The sequence below is a fragment of the Achroia grisella genome, unplaced genomic scaffold (genome assembly GCF_030625045.1).
Source record: "Achroia grisella isolate CSIRO2021 unplaced genomic scaffold, CSIRO_AGI_Agris_v1 utg770, whole genome shotgun sequence".
Lineage (NCBI taxonomy): Eukaryota > Metazoa > Arthropoda > Insecta > Lepidoptera > Pyralidae > Achroia > Achroia grisella.
In genome coordinates, this window is record NW_026713016.1 from 1,014,009 (window position 1) to 1,032,352 (window position 18,344).

General features: G+C 31.5%; 1 protein-coding gene across 2 annotated transcripts in view; it reads left to right on the plus strand.

Moving 5' to 3' along the window:
• Nucleotides 1-12,434: 12,434 nt before the first annotated feature.
• LOC131850453 (uncharacterized) overlaps nucleotides 12,435-18,344 on the plus strand; it is a 60,452-nt gene continuing 54,542 nt past the window's right edge. For both annotated transcript variants that reach the window (XM_059200672.1, XM_059200673.1), the window contains exon 1: nucleotides 12,435-12,679. The gene's annotated coding sequence lies outside the window, so the exon portion shown is untranslated. The remainder of the gene's footprint in view (nucleotides 12,680-18,344) is intronic.

Genomic DNA, 18,344 nt, shown 5'->3' on the forward strand with positions numbered 1-18,344 from the left:
ATCTATTTCCAGGAATTTTCGGACATTTATACAAGTATTATTAATTTTATAATTATATATATTTATGTTTATGTTTATATGCTATAATCCGCAAAATACCAGCGTCGTGGCACCTCATTGAGGCATATTATTATGTTGAGCATAGGTCTCCCTATTTGTTACTACAATTAATGATCCAAATTGTATTTAATAAATAGTTTTTGTTGTATATTTTATATGTATATAATAACCATTTTTCTTCTTCTTTTCTTCTCTTTCTTTTTAAACTAATTTAAATAAATATATATATATACACTTATAACTAAGGATATATCACAGTAAGAATCTGAATTTTTTGTATTTTATTTCATCTTTTTAGATTGTGAACTGGCCATAAATTGTATACTAAAAACTGTACTGAAGCTTAGGTATTATATGTCCTCTTCTTCATCGTCCTTTCCCGTTACCTGAGGTCCGCTTTACTAATATTGTGGCGCCGTTTTTTGTAAATACATACATAATATATATGGTATATAAAACACCCAGACCGATAAAAAATCATACATAATATTTGTACTGTACGAGAATCGAACCCACGACTTTCGGAAGTAAGGCAGTGTGCAAAGCTGATAGGCCATTTGCCAAGTAAGGGATATAAAACTAATTATAAAAAATAGAAATACTAATTATAAACAGATGAATTCAGTAACCTAAAATGCTTATACACGATCAAATCAAATCAAATCAAATTTATTTGCACTAAACATATGTTTACATAGGTTGTTATTTTAATATAATGTCCCATTATGTTTTTCTCATTAGGCATGCAAAATATATAAATATTATTTAATTATTAAATCAATTGTCACCAGAGAATTATAAATACATATTATTATTACATTATTATTAATTTAAAAACTCATTTACGGAGTAAAAACATGGTGACGAAAGTAAAAATACGACGATGTAATAATTATGACTGATTTTGTTTAAATAAAATTAAAATACACTAATTATCATAAATGATTATTATAAAGTAATTTTAAATCTACTTATCAATTACTTTTATATTATTATAATATTATTATTATAATATTTTAATCTGTTTACGCTTTGGAGCACTTAAAATACTCGATCATTGTAGCGGAAACCATATAAACTTTTCCATTTAAACTTTGTCAATCATAAAATTTATGTTAGCATTATTCGGATATAAAACTTTATGTCCTTATATATCTATATAACTTGTATAAATCAATAATATTATATTCAACAGCAGGTTTCTTAAAAACAACGAATAGCGCCATCTATCGCATACTCATACAAACTATTAAATACAGAGCATTCGTGTAAGCGCCGGATTTATAAGAAGCAGAGCGATTTTCTTCATAATATATGTGACAATTTTCATATTATACGATAGATGTTTCTAAAAATAAATCTAGTAAATATTATTTTAAATAAATAATATTCATAATAAATAGTAGTAGTTGATATAAGTACTGAGAGATGTTCTGTAGTAAACAAATTACGAAAAATAAAAAATTAACTAATTTCAATCCAAAATCATTACATTTTTTTTTTATTGGATTATAATGGAATATATAATAGTAGAGGGTGATAAAATGAGCATGAGGTCAGTCACACCTTCATGGTAAATTCAACATGAATTTATAACGATGTAAACGGTAAGGGTAACGGCGTGGAAATATGAAGTCAAAGAACATTAAAGATGCTGCGTAACGTTACCCTCACACAAACAAAATACACCACAACGGTACCAGCAAGGGAATTGTTTGTCATATCAGGTTGACATCCACGCGGTTCCTCCTGAAAACCATCATGATAAGTTTCTGGTGAATTTGTCCTCCTTATCACTTTATGTTCATCTTATCATGCTCAACTGGTGTCCCGTCAGCGTATACCGTTGACGCAGGCGGGTGCACTATTCTATTATAAAAAATAATAGTTTTTTTACATTAAAATTTAAGCGCGTTTATTATTCTTAGAACAATGGATACAGTGAATTTATTTTTTTTAAGTATTCAAAATCATTGCCGGATAATGGATTTGAATTATTTTATTCAATTCCAATTCAAATACTATTAGCATGTATGTGACCACGACATTCGGTATTCGGTTGTAAAACTTTCGGTATGGTTATGGTTGGTTATGTTTCAGCACAGAAGTTTGGTCTCACAGATGCTAATAATAGCGGATTTAAACAAAATAACACAAATCCATCAAGTAATGAAATGGACTTCCAAAATCCAAATTCAAATTCCAAATTTCAAATTCCAATCAAATTCCAAAAAAACAGTTATTCGATAAAATATATTCTCAAGCAATTTTGCAGGTGACTCGATTTCTTACGAATATAAAAATGAAATGAAAATGGAATGAAATGAAATAAAAATCGAATAATATGTTATCTATCGCCCTTAGTTGGTGCCTTTCGTGGCAATTATTCACAGTCGACTGCCATAGATAGGGCCATGTGTTCAATTACCGCTCTAATTAACTGCCCTATTAGGGGGGATAGATTGTAGGAAATATGCACTAATAAACCCTATTGCTAACGATGTACCATGTCAGGTTGAACTCCACAGCGTTCTCCCTGAAAACCATCGTGGTAAATTGCCATTTGCCAAGACGGGTTAACTGATCTGACTTCATGCTATCATCCTCTACTGAGGCCCTGCCAGCGTAAACTGTTAGCGCAGGCAGGTCCATCCTTCAATTATCTAAATATATATAATTTAAAGGTGACTGACTGACTGACATAGTGATCTATCAACGCACAGCCCAAACCACTGGACGTATCGAGCTGAAATTTGGCATGCAGGTAGATGTTATGACGTAGGCATCCGCTAAGAAAGGATTTTGATTAATTCTACCCCCAAGGGGTTAAAATAGGGGATGAAAGTTTGTATGAAACTTTGTCAATTTTAAACCGATCGGGCTGAGACTTTGCATGCATAAATCTACTACAACGTACGCATCCCCATAGAAAGGATTTTGATAAATTCCACCCCTAAGGGGATAAATTAACGCGAGCGAAACCGTGGGAAATGCTGGTAATCTATAAAAAACTGCCCTATAAATAGATTATAACTATAATTTACGTGTACAACGAAAATCTGTATAGAAAGTAATATAATAAATCGAAATCCAGCGATTATTTTCATGAAAGTAAACGATTTCCCCCAAATAAAAATTAAACGTAGTTGTAGTATTAATATTCTATTACTATTTTAGTTTCTAAATATTTAATGTTTAAAAGTGATGAAGTAAAAACAAAAAAAAAATGAATATTTGTGACTAGTTTATGTACCTAACACCACAGATAACATAATGTATAACCATAGATGAAAATTACTATAATTTATTTAATGGTACAATAAAATTTTTTAGTCCTAGATTTAAAATCTGATGATGAATATTACGTATTCCAAATTCAAATATAAAATTATTAGAAATATAATATAAAATATTTGAATTTCGAAAACAACATTTATTTGTTTTAAGGATTTAAATCGTAATGAGAATTATTTATCTTATGAGAAAAACTTGACTTTTACAAGTTCAGTGGTTTTATCTCCTATCATATACAGATATGATAGGAGATAAAACTAACTAAGCTTACTTTACCTCCATAATTTAGATTATTTATACAAATATTAAAAAAAAACGGATAATTTCACATTGAATCAGAAGTTCACTTAACTGATACAGTACAGTTTTTCCCGCTCGGTTGGTCATTAATAAATTTTCTTTGCTCTCTCAGTGACTTCGTCTGCACAAGTCTCCTCTACCCTGGAGAATTCCGTGTAATCATTCTTAGTGGAAACTCACATCATAACTATACAGAATTTCAAGTTTCCAGTCCCAAAGGTTTAGTCTAGTAGTTGACACGCCCGTTCATGACATTTCAATCAACTTCAAAACAGAGGAGATCCTAAAATATGTTTTTGTTTTTTATGGCGAGGCAATAGTGGAAGATTATAGAATCATATACATTAAATCAGGTCAATTGTCTAGCGATTTAGCACAGCGCTTTAATTCAGATGGTTGCGGGTTTGATTCCTGACGCGCTGAGTATGATTGTTTGTATCGATGTAGGTGTTTTCTAAGTCTGTTAAGAATGTATTTCCAAGAAAATTTTTAAGTATCATGTATGTAAATGTATTTAAGTATATTATTTGTAAAAAAATACCCTTAAGGAGGTAAAGTAAAATAGGGGATAAAAGTTTGTATGGAAATTCGTCATTTTTAAAGCTAGAACGATGAAGCTTACTTGGATTTTTTGGGTGAGATTATTAAATATTTTTTCTTTATTTGGTTAATGTCACTATTCCACGCGGACAAAGTCGCGGGTACAATTAGTTCTAGGTATAAACTACCTATATATACAACAACCTGATTATAAATACCGCCCCTACTAACACAAGCACTAATATAGTCATTAATGTATAGGTAATAGGAGTTCTATTGTTACCGAGTGTGAATTTCCAGTTATTGATTTGAATACATGCGACTGTAACTACTCAACGGCGCCATGTAGGCTTCCCTGCTGCCTGGGAACTCGCATGCAGTCACTACACGACAACAGAAACCTAAATTATGTCATATTGTACATAAATAATAAAACAGACAATGCAGTAAACCACTTATAATTGCATTAACGACATTTTTATAATCTATTTTGATAGATCAACGATTTATTATAACGGTCTCCGTGGTCTAGCGGTGTAGCGCGTTACTTTGCTATCGATGGTCGCGGGTTCGATTTTTTACACAAGACAAACATTTGTATTCATGAATATGATTGTTTGTATCGATATGGATGTTTTATATTTATATTATGTATTTATTTACAAAAAATCTAAGTATTTATATCAGTTGTCTAGTACCTATAACATAGCTCTGTTTAGCTGTATTAATACAAACAATAGTTATGAATACAAACAAAACCCCTAGGTCCGTACATCTATGCTCTTAGAAAGTATGTCCTAATAATTTCCAACAGTTGATGAGTCACAAGAAAGGCATCTATGAGGTACGAGAGCACAGGACGGCAGGTGGACGGACACTTTAGATTCAATTGCGTACGCGAATAGATTGATATATTCTTAATTGCAAGTAGAATTTAATAAATAAGCTAATTGAAATTTCTGTCTTTAAAAAAAAACATAACCAACCGTCAGAACTTAATTAGGGATATTATTATATTATTCTTATTGTTTTTGTATGATTCTGCATTGTTAGCAGTTACTATACATAAATTAAAAAACGTATGAAGTTTTACTAAAAAACCTTTATTTAGAGGAGCAAAAGATATTACGGTTGAATAAATTAAATAACATTCAATGGTGCTAAAAATATACTCATTTTTATAAAGACAATTCCTATATCTATTGTAATGTCTATAATACATCCAGATATTAATAGTCAACTTTAGTGCATCACGTTAGTGGACTCACATTATGTATGTACATTAAATTATTCCATTAACCTCGATTCCTAACTACGGACTCTATACCTATACCTACTGCACTCTCAAATAATTAACATTTTGTATTATATTTGCTTTGCTGACAAGTAAAGCTCTGTAAAAGCTTTCATAATAAGTCTTTGTTAATTAACCATTCTTCAGATGCTCCTTGAAACAGACGGTGTTTGAATGAAAATACAATTGTTGCTTTTAAAATAAATATAAGAGATCAAAAGCTATGTGATTTATTTCGTTATTTATTTATGAAGTCTATATTTTACCAGAAGTTAATTATAAAGAACATAAATTTAGGTAATAAAGTACAAAAGGCAGTCTTATCGCATAAGCAATATCTTTAAGACAATCTTTGGGTATAGGAGAGAAGACAGAAAGTAGTCCATTCTGGATTATAGAAACAAAAAGGGCATAGATTAATTCTAATTTAATGCCTCAATTCAATGTAGCTTGCATGTTTAGTTATAAAATATTTTTATGTATTATCCGTCTGCCATCAGGTCGGCCGTATGCTTGTTTGCTGTAGGTGGTGTAAAAAAACAATAAATAATACCCGTGTTTTATGTACTATTGTGTATTCAGGTATATTATAATATTATTTTATTTTTATTCTTTCACGCATTTATACGCTATCTAACACCATCCGTGTTATCTTCTCTAACCAAAGTTTGTTGGAGGATATTACCTATAACATAGCCATTTGTTTCTAAATGCTAAGTCCTTGGTACTTTCTTATCCTGTACATTATATATTGTAATAAACAACTAACTAAAAATAAAGACTTAATAATATGATGTAACAAGTAATAATGTTGAAAAAAATAAACAAACTCGGACATAAATAAACTCTAAAAAGTAAAAATGCAGATTTCATAACCTATGGCTATGAACAATATTAGTCTAGAGCTACGAGGCCAGAGAAAGATACAGGAACAAGACTTATAGAAGATTTATAACACCGTTCTTTTTGTATGGGGTGTTAAAAACGAATACCTACGGTGTGAAGGTGTGACGACCACCATCTTGGCCCCTGCCGTTTCCCCTATTAGTGATTAATCAACCATTATTAGTACATTTATATTGCGATACGTGTTTTGCCTATAAAACATCATCTATACTTATAAATGAATTTGGAGTGTCTGTTTGTAATATTGTAATAACCGTTTTTACTATTTAATACTATAAATATACCGAATATACCGCACGTACACCAAAATAACATATTTTATAATTATTGTCTGTCTGTCTGTTTGTACCGGCTAATCTCTGAAATGGCTGGACCGATTTCGATGGGACGTTTTTGGCAGGTAGCTGATGTAATAAGGAGTAACTTAGGCTACTTTTATTTAAAAATAAAAGTTAAATTCCACGCGGACGCAGTCGCGGGTACAGCTAGTCAGATATAAAATCGATCAGAGGCAACTGTGGGGTCATAATACTCCTCCATGGTTTTTATCTTTTTATTTAAGTAAAAACAGCTCTTCTTGTGATGAGTATGCTTTCCGAATAAGTGGTAGAATCTAAAAAATATATGACCATTCGAAAGTACTTATAAATATTGAGTTTATTTGAATAAGGACTATATTTTTAACTCTAATTATTTATTAGTGGCCTACCCTAGCGTGGCCCGGTTGTCATAACTTGTTTACAGCCTCGGCGATCCAACATTACAGCATACTTTACTTTCGATGGTCGCGGGTTCGATTCCTCGAACGGTATAAACATTTGTATTCATAAGTATGACTGTTTCTGAATATTTCATATGTATGTTATATATTTGTTTGAAAGAAATGTATCTATTTATAATATTTGTATCAGTTGTATAACTCTACACATGTATATTGTATATAATACACATACATAAATAAAATATATAAATAAATACTATAATATAATAATTTATATCAGCTGTTTATTAACCATAACATAAGCTCTGACAATATAGTCTTGAGATATTATTATATACATATATATTAAAATAATATATATAAAGACTACGTTATTTTAGAATAAATTACCTTTAAAAGAATTTCTCAGCCATTCATCAGGCATAAACTCTGGACCACTATCCAGAGTTTAATTTCCTCGTAACAAGCTCGGGCTCTCTTTATAATATTAAAGATTAATTACTTTGTCAGATCTTAAGACGTACTATGGATGAAACGTAGAGTGAATTATATACAAAATTTACTATTAAATTATTTAGGTAAACACCATAATTAATAACTAGCTGTACTCGCGACTTCGTCCGCGTGGAATTTAACTTTATTTTTCTAAAATAAAAGTAGCCTAAGTTACTTATTATTACATCAGCTATTACATTAGCTACTACAGAATTGCGACTTTGAAGTGACAATGGGCAGGGCACATAGCTCGTAGGACAGATGGCCGTTGGGGCAGTAAAGTCCTCGAGTGGCGACCACGGACCGGAAGACGCAGCGTGGGAAGGCCTCCAGCAAGGTGGACCGACGATCTGGTCAAGATCGCGGGAAGGCATTGGATGCGAGCAGCGCAGGACCGATCGTCGTGGAGATCTTTGGGGGAGGCCTATTTCCAGCAGTGGACGTCTTCCGGGCTGCGATGATGATGATGATGACATCAGCTACTTGCCTAAAAAAGTCCCGTCAAAATCGTTCCAGCTATTTCAGAGATTAGCCGGAATAAACAGACAGACAGACAGACAAAAATAGTATAAAATGTTATTTTGTACCGTAAAGATATTGTTGTACCGCATTTATATTCATATGCATATAGTAAAAAATGGTTATTTCAATATTACAAACAAAACTCAGAAAGAAAAGTTTTTTTTTATACTACTATGGTGGCAAACAAGCATACGGCCCATCTGATGGTAAATGGTTAGTAGCCTATAGACGCCTGAAACACCAGGGGTGTCATATATTATTTTATATATATACATACATCTATACATATAATAATATATATAAAGTTCATATGTAATTTCATCGCAACTATTTTAGTAGTCAAAGTTGCGGACAGACCTAGTGCTATTATTCGCAAGTATATCAATTCAAATGAAAACTATGCGTATCCTTATTGAAGTACTGGTATTGATATTACAAAAGTAGTTTATTAATATCAAACTGCATCCTGCACTATATTAATCTCTCTGTACATCTAATCTTATTAATGTTATAAATGGGAAAGTTTGTGTGTATGGATGGATGTTTATTACTCTTTCACGCAAAACCTACTAAACTGATTTTAATGATTCAGTTATATAGTTTATACATAAGAATAACATGTAGGCTAGAAATTTCATGCGTGTGAAATGCGGGCATAGCTAGCATGTTATAGAAGTAAGTAAATAAATAAATCAAATCATACCATATATCTTTACATGAAGTAGGTCTATTATAAACTCGTAAAAATGTCAAATCCACCGTCAGTTCGGAGTGCTTTCAAGCTAAGAAGAATTGACAAGAAACTCAGCTCTTATTCTTTTCGAATGAACTTGTGCATATTTATAAAAATGTAGATTCAGTTTTTAATTAAATTATGAAGAATATAGTGACCACCAGCAAAATACCAAGTTTGTAAAAGACGGATGAAGATTAAACAATTGTCGCAAAAGATGCAAACATAGTAAGTTCATGAAATTTTCGTACTTAATTATAAAATGACTAGCTACTCGCCCCGGCTCCGCACGGTTGTACATGTATTATATATATAAACCTTCCTCTTGAATCACTATATCTATTAAAAGACCCACTGCAAAATTCGTTGCGTAGTTTTAAAAATTTAAGCATACATAGCGACGAACAGACAGCGACAGTAAGTTTATTTTATAATATGCAATGATAATACAAAATGAGTACATGTAATGAAATCTAAAAGTTACATTAATGATATAGATGTTGAAAAGTAAATAATGATTTTGTTATGAACATATTTTTCGGAGAAATGACGGCTTTTTTAAAAGAAGATACCTATTTATAATAATATGAAAGTAAATGGACGTAAGGGATAGGACGACCGTAGAAAAGAAGGGTGAATTTGTGAAAGATGATATGGAAAATAAGACGAAGCTCAGATATGACGTTTGATAGGGAACAATGGAAGAAAAATGTTTACTGTGATAACAAAAAATAATAAGATAAAAGATTTCCAAAGCCGCTCTTATCATTAAATAATCTCTTACATAATCGTAGATTAATGATAATAGAGATGTGTAAAGTTATTTTTCTTAGTTCTTTTTGTGCAGTTCAAAAAGAATTGTGAGAAATTCATTTATTCAATATTCGATATTCTGTATTATGTTCAATGTAAATTTAGTTATATTTATTCATAATATCAACAACATTAATATCGTATTTATAGTGCAAACTAGTTGATATCCGAGACTTAATCCGCGTAGAATTTGCCTCTATTTTTATTAAAACAGTTTTTAAATGATTGATTAGCATAAGTAATTTCTTATGAATAAATTCTGCGCGTGAAAGTCTCGTCAAAATCAGTGCAGCCGTTATAGAGATACGCAGAAAAAACTGACATAAATAAAATTTCTGAAGTGAAAGTAGTCTCAGTCACTTCTTATATATTTCTTAATATAGAAAGAGAAGAAGTAACTGAGGCTTTTCATAGCTAATAAGCTATCTTAGAGTGAAAGTCTTTTTAAAATTAGTCCAGAGATTCACAAAAACAGTCAGAAAATAATTTTAAACAATAATTTTAAGTGTAAGTACCGTATATACTTTCATATGAATTTAGTGAAAAGCAGTTAATTTGAAATTAGAAATAGACACTTGTGCAATCCACTTCCACGTTCAATTCCTCTGATGATTCAGTCAACTCGACCCCAACTTCCAGAGATGAGTTAATTTAGTGCAAAATTAAATGATCGCAGTATTCTAGCCATTACATGCTGTCATTCGACCTTCGTGCTCATCTAGAAAATTAACCTGTTAACTAAAATACATATTTCCTTTGAAACCCCTTATGTATGAGTACACTTCAAAGTAGTCATATTACGGTATTCCTAAAGCAAATTTATACTTTATAACATATACGCATTAAGTATATTTTGTAATATTTGTTAAAAATATTTGATTTGACAGTCTGCCAAAATATAGTGTAATCGATATGGAGTCTTGGCTGGCAGGATATAGAGCATCATGTTTCTGTTTATTAAAAGAATAATATTTAATAATGTATATATAATAGAATATTGTTATAATTAAAATCAAAGAGACAGACAAACTGACAGCCTAACAGTGATAAACAAATTAACGGTCCATCTGATGGTCTGTGGTACTATACGGACATCAAGTTTTCATTTGCAACGTACAACAAGACGTAGAGAGCGGCTCACCACAAACATTGTTGATATCCCTGCTGCTCGAACCAACCGTTTTGCATCATCTTTCCTTATGCGAGCAGCTAAGGAGTGGAACTCTCTACCAGCGTCTATTTGTCCTGCCTCTTACAACATTGAGTCTTTCAAGTCAAGAGTGAATAGTCATTATTTGAGCTTGCGTATACAGCTTAGACCACATCATCATTTAACATCAGGTGAGATTGCGGTAAAACGTAATAACGTCAAATTTTAATATAAATAAAATGTGCCACCCGTAATACCTCTCACGAGTTTCCATTAGGAGAAATAAAATCTCATATATTCTATCCTGTAACTGAACTACCTTATGTCAACTATCAACCGCAACACAGCTTACAAAGCTTGACTGATAACACAGTTGAGATTTAGGTACCCACGCTGAGGATTTTTTACAAAGCCTAGCTCGGTCGATCTCGTTTACATCAAGTAAAGCTTTAAAGTCTTTCCATTACTAATACTGAATATTTCACTACCTTTAATACCCTTACTTGCCCAGTGAAAAACTTTAATTGAAAAAACTTTAACTATTTTTCATAGACACGTAGTGTAAAAACATTCAATAAGGCTGGGCGTTTTATGTGCAAACTTTTTAAAATGCAAAAGCGCCCTCTAGACGTACCTAGCGGGTACTATCAAAGCCCCTTTGTAATGTATTATTTACCACAGTGAAGAGAACCTTATTTCACTGCTGCTGTTTGCTACTCTACGCATGTGCAGTACATTTGTAGGGATGTAACACTGTCGAAACATTAAAGTTCAACGTTATTAAAAATATATATTGTTAAGTTTCTACCTTTCTTAATTTTTCTTTACATAAATATAAATGTGTGTTTTCTTTGTCTGGTGCAATAAAGAGTTTAAATAAAATAAATAAATAATAAATAAATGTTTTTTATTAAAATAAACTTAATATAAGCACTTTCGAATGGTCACATGTTTTATTCTATCGTTCGTTTGGAACGCAGCATCATCATTAGAGGAATGAGCAAGAAACTTGTATGTTGCTATTTTATATATATATGTTGTTCAGCATGTTCAGTATTTTGTGTGAATACAAATTGAAAAATAAAATTTATTAGACTTTTGGTCGAAATTTGACAACTGGGCTACTTTTTTTAATTCGTGTAACTTACAGCACAATGTCAAATCAAATCAAATAAAAAAACCTTTATTAATTTGTGACTGGACATATATATAGTACATGAAATTATGTCATGTACTATATATATGTCCAGTCATAGTCAGCACAGCATCCAGGTTTTGTACAAATATTTTTTCCCATTGACCATTTTAATCTAGAATTTTGTTTTTTTGAAAGCCAGTTTGTAAACGATTTTTGCTTATATAGGCTGTGTAAATTTAAATGAGAATTCCGTGGATACGGACAATAGTTGCCATAACAATAATGAAATACCTACAATTTTGATGATTAGTAATTTCTCAAACTCTAAAGTTCATTTGGCGAAATTAACAGCTTACTGCAGATTGTAATATATACAAATATTAATATTTATATGTCGACTCACGCCCGTATAAAAACGATGGGGTGTATCAACCCTATTCCCAACACTACCTATACCGTATTCGCAGTTAGCGGTCGACCGGACCGGCCGCGCCCGTGTGCCCCAAAATTATTTCCGTATTTTTACAAAAATTGCATATTACAATAACTGCAAAGAGAGTAGAAAGTGTTAGTGTCGCATACAATTTGAGTGTTTATCGCGGTAGGTGCCGGGCGATTGCAACACATGTGGCAGAAGGGTATAAGGTTCGATACCGCTTGGCACAAGCCTGGGTAGTTCGTGTGTATAGCCCTTTGTCCGTAGGAATGACACGGTAAGTTCAATTTGTTAAATTTACATTACAATTGAAAGGTTAAGATTTTAGGCCAAGATTTTTTGTATACACTAGACTGTTATTACTTACTTTCTGCGTCATTATTTTTAATACATTTAAGTATAAATAACTTCGTAATAGTGTTAAGAGTACTTACAAAAGTTTGTGAAACTTGTAACTAGTTATAAACATTAATCAATTGATATTTATTGGAATAAATCTCTTTATTAGTTGAAGGATTACGCTGTCTTTATTTCATCATTTTTGCAACGGCATCTCGCTTGCCTGTAATCCTTCTAAATATAAGTTTTATAGTCAGTTTGTTATTATAACTTTTGATCGTAAATGTTATGACAGTAACGTCATTATTGTATATATATATATATATTTTCACAATGTATAATCTTTACATAATATAAAATGAAGTCGTTCCGCTGTTTGCTTAGATCTTTTAAACTACGCAACGAATTTAATGCAGTTCTTTGCAATAGATAGAGTGATTCTAGAGGAAGGTTTATATGTATGTTACAGGTACACCCATGCAAAGCCTGGGCGGGTAGCTAGTATATTATAAATGTAATTAGCTGTAACTATATCGCATGACGCAATTAGGAATAGGCTACCCTACTATTTAGTGTTTAATTGGGGTGTTATTAATGGACTAGTTCATAATATAACCATACATATTATAAAAAGTGTATTTTTACAGCCGACGCACAGAGAAATGTGTTATAAGCTTGATATGTCTGTATGTCTGTCTGTACCGTCGTAGCTCCTAATCGAATCTGCTGATTATGACATGTTTTTTTTAAGTTGTTAGAAAGCTGACGTGATCGAGAAGGCTCGTTTCTTTTTTTCAGGGGTATGGTATGGATACTTACAATTTAAAATTTAATAAAAAAATAATAAATGAATATTAAATAAAAATATAAAAAGATTAAACGTTAAAAGTTTAAAATTAATGATTATTTATAAAAATTCTAAAATATCCTTTCTGACAATTGAATTATTTTTCTTTCGACCTACTTTCTTAATTAGAATGATATTGACAAAGTATTTTATGAACAAAGGCTATGAAAAATACGCTTCGTTGTTGTCTCCAAAGAATTAACAGTACATTACACAGAAACAAAATTACAACAATATCAAGAAAACATCGGCCGGTTTTAGTAATCGAACTCGCGACCATCAGATATGAGGCAGTGTATTAACTAAACCGCGGTAAATCACTAGCTAGACCACCAAAGTCGTTTTAAATATTTTAACATTATGGAAGAATTGGATTACGAAAAATATTAAGAAACATATTTTTCTGCTCTAAAACCCTTCCTATCAGAACCAATTTACATCTTCCCCTGTAAATAGGTTATCTTGTGAATTTAATCCTCGCAATCCTCGTTATAAAAGTATAAAGGCGTAGCCGTGAGGTTATAAATTCTATATTTATTTTCTATATAGTTTCTCTATTTACTTGGATTATATTTTTCTGTATCACTAACTTTAAGATCATGATAGTGTTATCTGCACAGAGAAGATAATATTAGTTGCCAGATGAATAATTGAGTGCAATTAGTTCTATATACAACACATCATTAATTTATTTTTACATTCATAATACGTCTCATGATTGTTCGCAACTTATTATTTGATGAGTTCGCAAATAATATGTCTGATCATGATCTTTTTGTTCAACTCATGTTCCCAGTTTATCTCAGTTCTCCATGTATTTGCGCAAGAGAACTCAGTTCTGGGTTGTCTGAGTAGTAACGTTGCGCTAATCCATCTGTTTCTTAATTTACACCAGATAATTCAGTGGTAAGAAGATGTACAAGTACGTAATAATATGTTTACATTGGTCTATGTATTTTTCACTGTAGGTATATTATATAATATATATGTATATTATTATGTAATTTATATATTCAATGTTAAGCCACTATGAAGTATCTCTGCACTTCTCGAAAGTAAACTAGTAGAGAATGCCTATAGCATTTAGTCCTCATTTTATGCCATCATTCATTGGTCTATAATACTTAAATAAATAAATATTTACAAACAAAAAAATATTAATTAATATCCATAGTGCAAGCTCTAGTTAGTTCTTCATGGCTATTTGTTGAAATTTTTGTTCAATGATTTTATTTATTACCACGGAACTCGTACTTGTCACAGTTTTTAACCACAATGCGCATTGTAATTTAGATGTAAATTACTAAAATGACCTAATAATTCAAACGCCTTGCTGAATATTCTTGGTAGTAATTTATGTAAGAAAAGTTTTTTAAAAAGGAACCATTTTTTAAGCGTTCCTTTAAAATAGGGCAATGCAACATTATGTTAATACACGATATGCTTAAACGGTATGTTAAAAGCTTACTCGGAAAACTAATTTGAACTCAATATACTATTTAACAAGTGCAAATGACTTTCAGTTATTATCAGTAGTTTCACAACCTCTATTAGCTAGTACCATGTTATAATGTATTTTAAAATATATATATGATAGTTAATGTATTATTGTAGCGAATATCTTAATATATTTTGTATTACTTTTTAAATTTTTATAATTATATTTTTAATACATTCCTTTTAATTGCATTCTAATATATTTCGCTTATTAAAAGTCAATTATTTAGAAGGATTCAAACCCACACTTATCTCGGCTTCGGAGGTATGCTGGTTCAGTATACCGGTTTATTTCCGATGGTCGTAGAATTATATTTGTTGTCAGTTATACAGTGTGATCATTTTTATAAGCCTGCGACATTGGTACGTATATTATTTACGTATAGTATTTTAAAAATATATTACAATATTTCTGTTAGTAGTTTAGTAGCCATAACACAAGCTCAGCTTTGCGGTATTAGCAAATAGCGCTTTGTGAGTAATCCTGGATTATTATTATTATCTTTCATGTACAAAGAGAAATCAGTTACATTTTTATTATATGTACTTATAGATTATACTAACTAGTTTTGGGCTTCTAGTTTGCGGTTGTTTTAATGCCTGCGAACAACTCCATAAGCTCAGGAATCCCAAACAGCTTTAACTATTAACAAGAAATTTAAAACCACAGATCGGTTAGGGTGAAAGGGACGAAGGATTATGCTACGTAAGTAATGCAAGAGATTTCGTAATGGATTTTCTGCTACCCACGGCAATAAATATTGGGCCCATATTAAATGCGTTGTAGTGACGTCATGTGTTTTACTCTACTGCTGAAATAGGGAAGGTAATATTATGTTCGGATTTTTTACGAATTGGCGTGAGATATATGTATATCAGATCATCTGGATGAATGGCGGTCCTCAATCGTGAGTTTTTCAAAAAACATTTTGCCATGCACAACTACATTGAATCACCTTCCAGCTATAGTATTTTCGATACGATTTTACACCGTATTAGAACTTATTGCTCTTTAAACGCCGGCAACGCACTTGCAATTCCCCTGGTTTTGCGGGTGCTCATCATTTCGCAGGCTATGGTATCACTTAATGTACTATGAATATAAGGTCCTCCTATTCATATATATGTGTGTGTGGTGTCATGAGCTTTACAAAATAATAACACAGGATATTTTCATCATCATCATCATCGCAGCCCGGAAGACGTCCACTGCTGGACATAGGCCTCCCCCAAAGGATATTTTATCACGATAGTAATACGACAATACGGGAGTACATCGTATATCTGACTGGGGAGGGACGTGTAGTAGGTGCGCTGTGCAACGCGATGTAATTTAATCTCTTGTATTAATAATATGTATGTATGTATGTGTGTGTACATGGCACACCTACAATCTTATCAGATCCATTTGTGACAATATTAAATTTTCGATAATAAGTTTAACCCTATAAAGAAGAATGGTTTGATTTTACTATTTCAAATGCATTATCATTACCTTGCCTTTATCCCATTGCTTAGCGTCTGTGTAATATCACCTTCTTCCTCATGGGCAGTGGTAACTACTTACCATCAGATGAGCAGCAGCCTAATTTGTCCCCTATGCTACAAAAATATAATTTTTCGTATCAGATCGATTAGTAACAAGATTAGCTCCTAAAATATAGTCTAAACTCATTGTAAACAAGAAAGGTTTGATTTTATTATTTGATATGCATTATCATCGTTACCTTGCATTCACCCCATTGTTTAGGGTCCGCGAAATATGTCACCTTCTTCCAATATTCCTATTGAGCATTACATCTGAGCTTTATGCAATCATATTACAATCCATCCATCTTTTTTTCGTTCTACTTGTAATGCATAAATTATAGAAATACTTGAATAATATACAATATTTTGTTGAACCAAATTATGTATAGTGAGCACAAAAGTATCATAACAATAAACACAAATATAAGCACGAGATTTATATACATATATGTTATATGTAATAATTTTATATGAAATTGTCCAATCCGAGCGAAATTGAAACGAGTTGGTAATTCATCTAATAGAAATTCACTGCTTTGTCCTTCTTGCCGTCTACTGAGTTCAGTAGTCCGAGCCACCCAGTCGTCGAACTGGCAATAAAATATAGTCTAGCTGCTAGCTTGGGGTGTAGCCTTGCTAATCTACAATGCGGATATCCATATATATTCAAAGGCGACCTTCATTTTATGCAGAGATTGTGGTTAAGGGTGAACTGAACTAAACCTAAAGTCAATATTATATTCATGAAACTGAACAATTATTCCAAAAATATATAACAATATAATCAAAATATATATTAACTAGCTGCACACGCGGAAAGCGTGGAATTTAAGTTTATTTTTCTAAAATAAAAATAGCCTAAATTACTCCTTATTACATCAGCTACTTGCCAAAAAAAGTCCCGTCAAAATCGGTCTAGCCATTTCAGAGATTAGCCGGAACAAACAGACAGACAGACAAAAATTGATAAAAATGTTATTTTGGTGTATGCGCCGTATTTATATTCATATGCTTGTAGTAACAATCGGTTATTTCAATATTACAAACAGACACTCCAATTTTATTTGTATGTATTTATATTAGATACATAGCCTTGAGTTTGATTTTAGCCATATTAATTTTATTTTTATTTTTATTTCACTGCCTCGGTTCATCTCTTTGTTTTAAGATATGCCTCCTCCAATAGATTCCATGCTTCTCTGATCAACTCTTTCCTCCTCTAAATTGGTCCATCTACTGCTCTTATATCCTCCTTCCACCTCTTTTTTGTTCAATATAAATACATTTTATTTGAAAATAGTTTTATAATTTGTTGTTGATAATTAAACGTATAAATAAATATAAATCAAACATATTTCTTTTAATTCAGTATAAAAAGTTTCAATATTTTTCTTCAGATTTCCACTTAATTACTTGTTTCAGTTTCTGGTCGCAGTGTTACAGATCTAAAGCTACAACTGAAAATAGCCCAAATTCCTAATAAAAAAAAAATAATATTCCAATAAGTGTTTTCGATTAAACTTAACATTCATTCCCTTTCGCACTGTTGTTGTAACTTTAACAGGTCCATATATCTTTAACAGGAGGCTATCTAGATTTAAACACACCGAGCAATAAAGTTTTAGCGAGTTTAAAACTGCCTCATAAAAGGAATTAGTCTTTTAGAACTTTTATGCCTGACGCGTTGACGCGCGCAATATTCGCCCCTGTGCTCTCATTTCGTGTTATC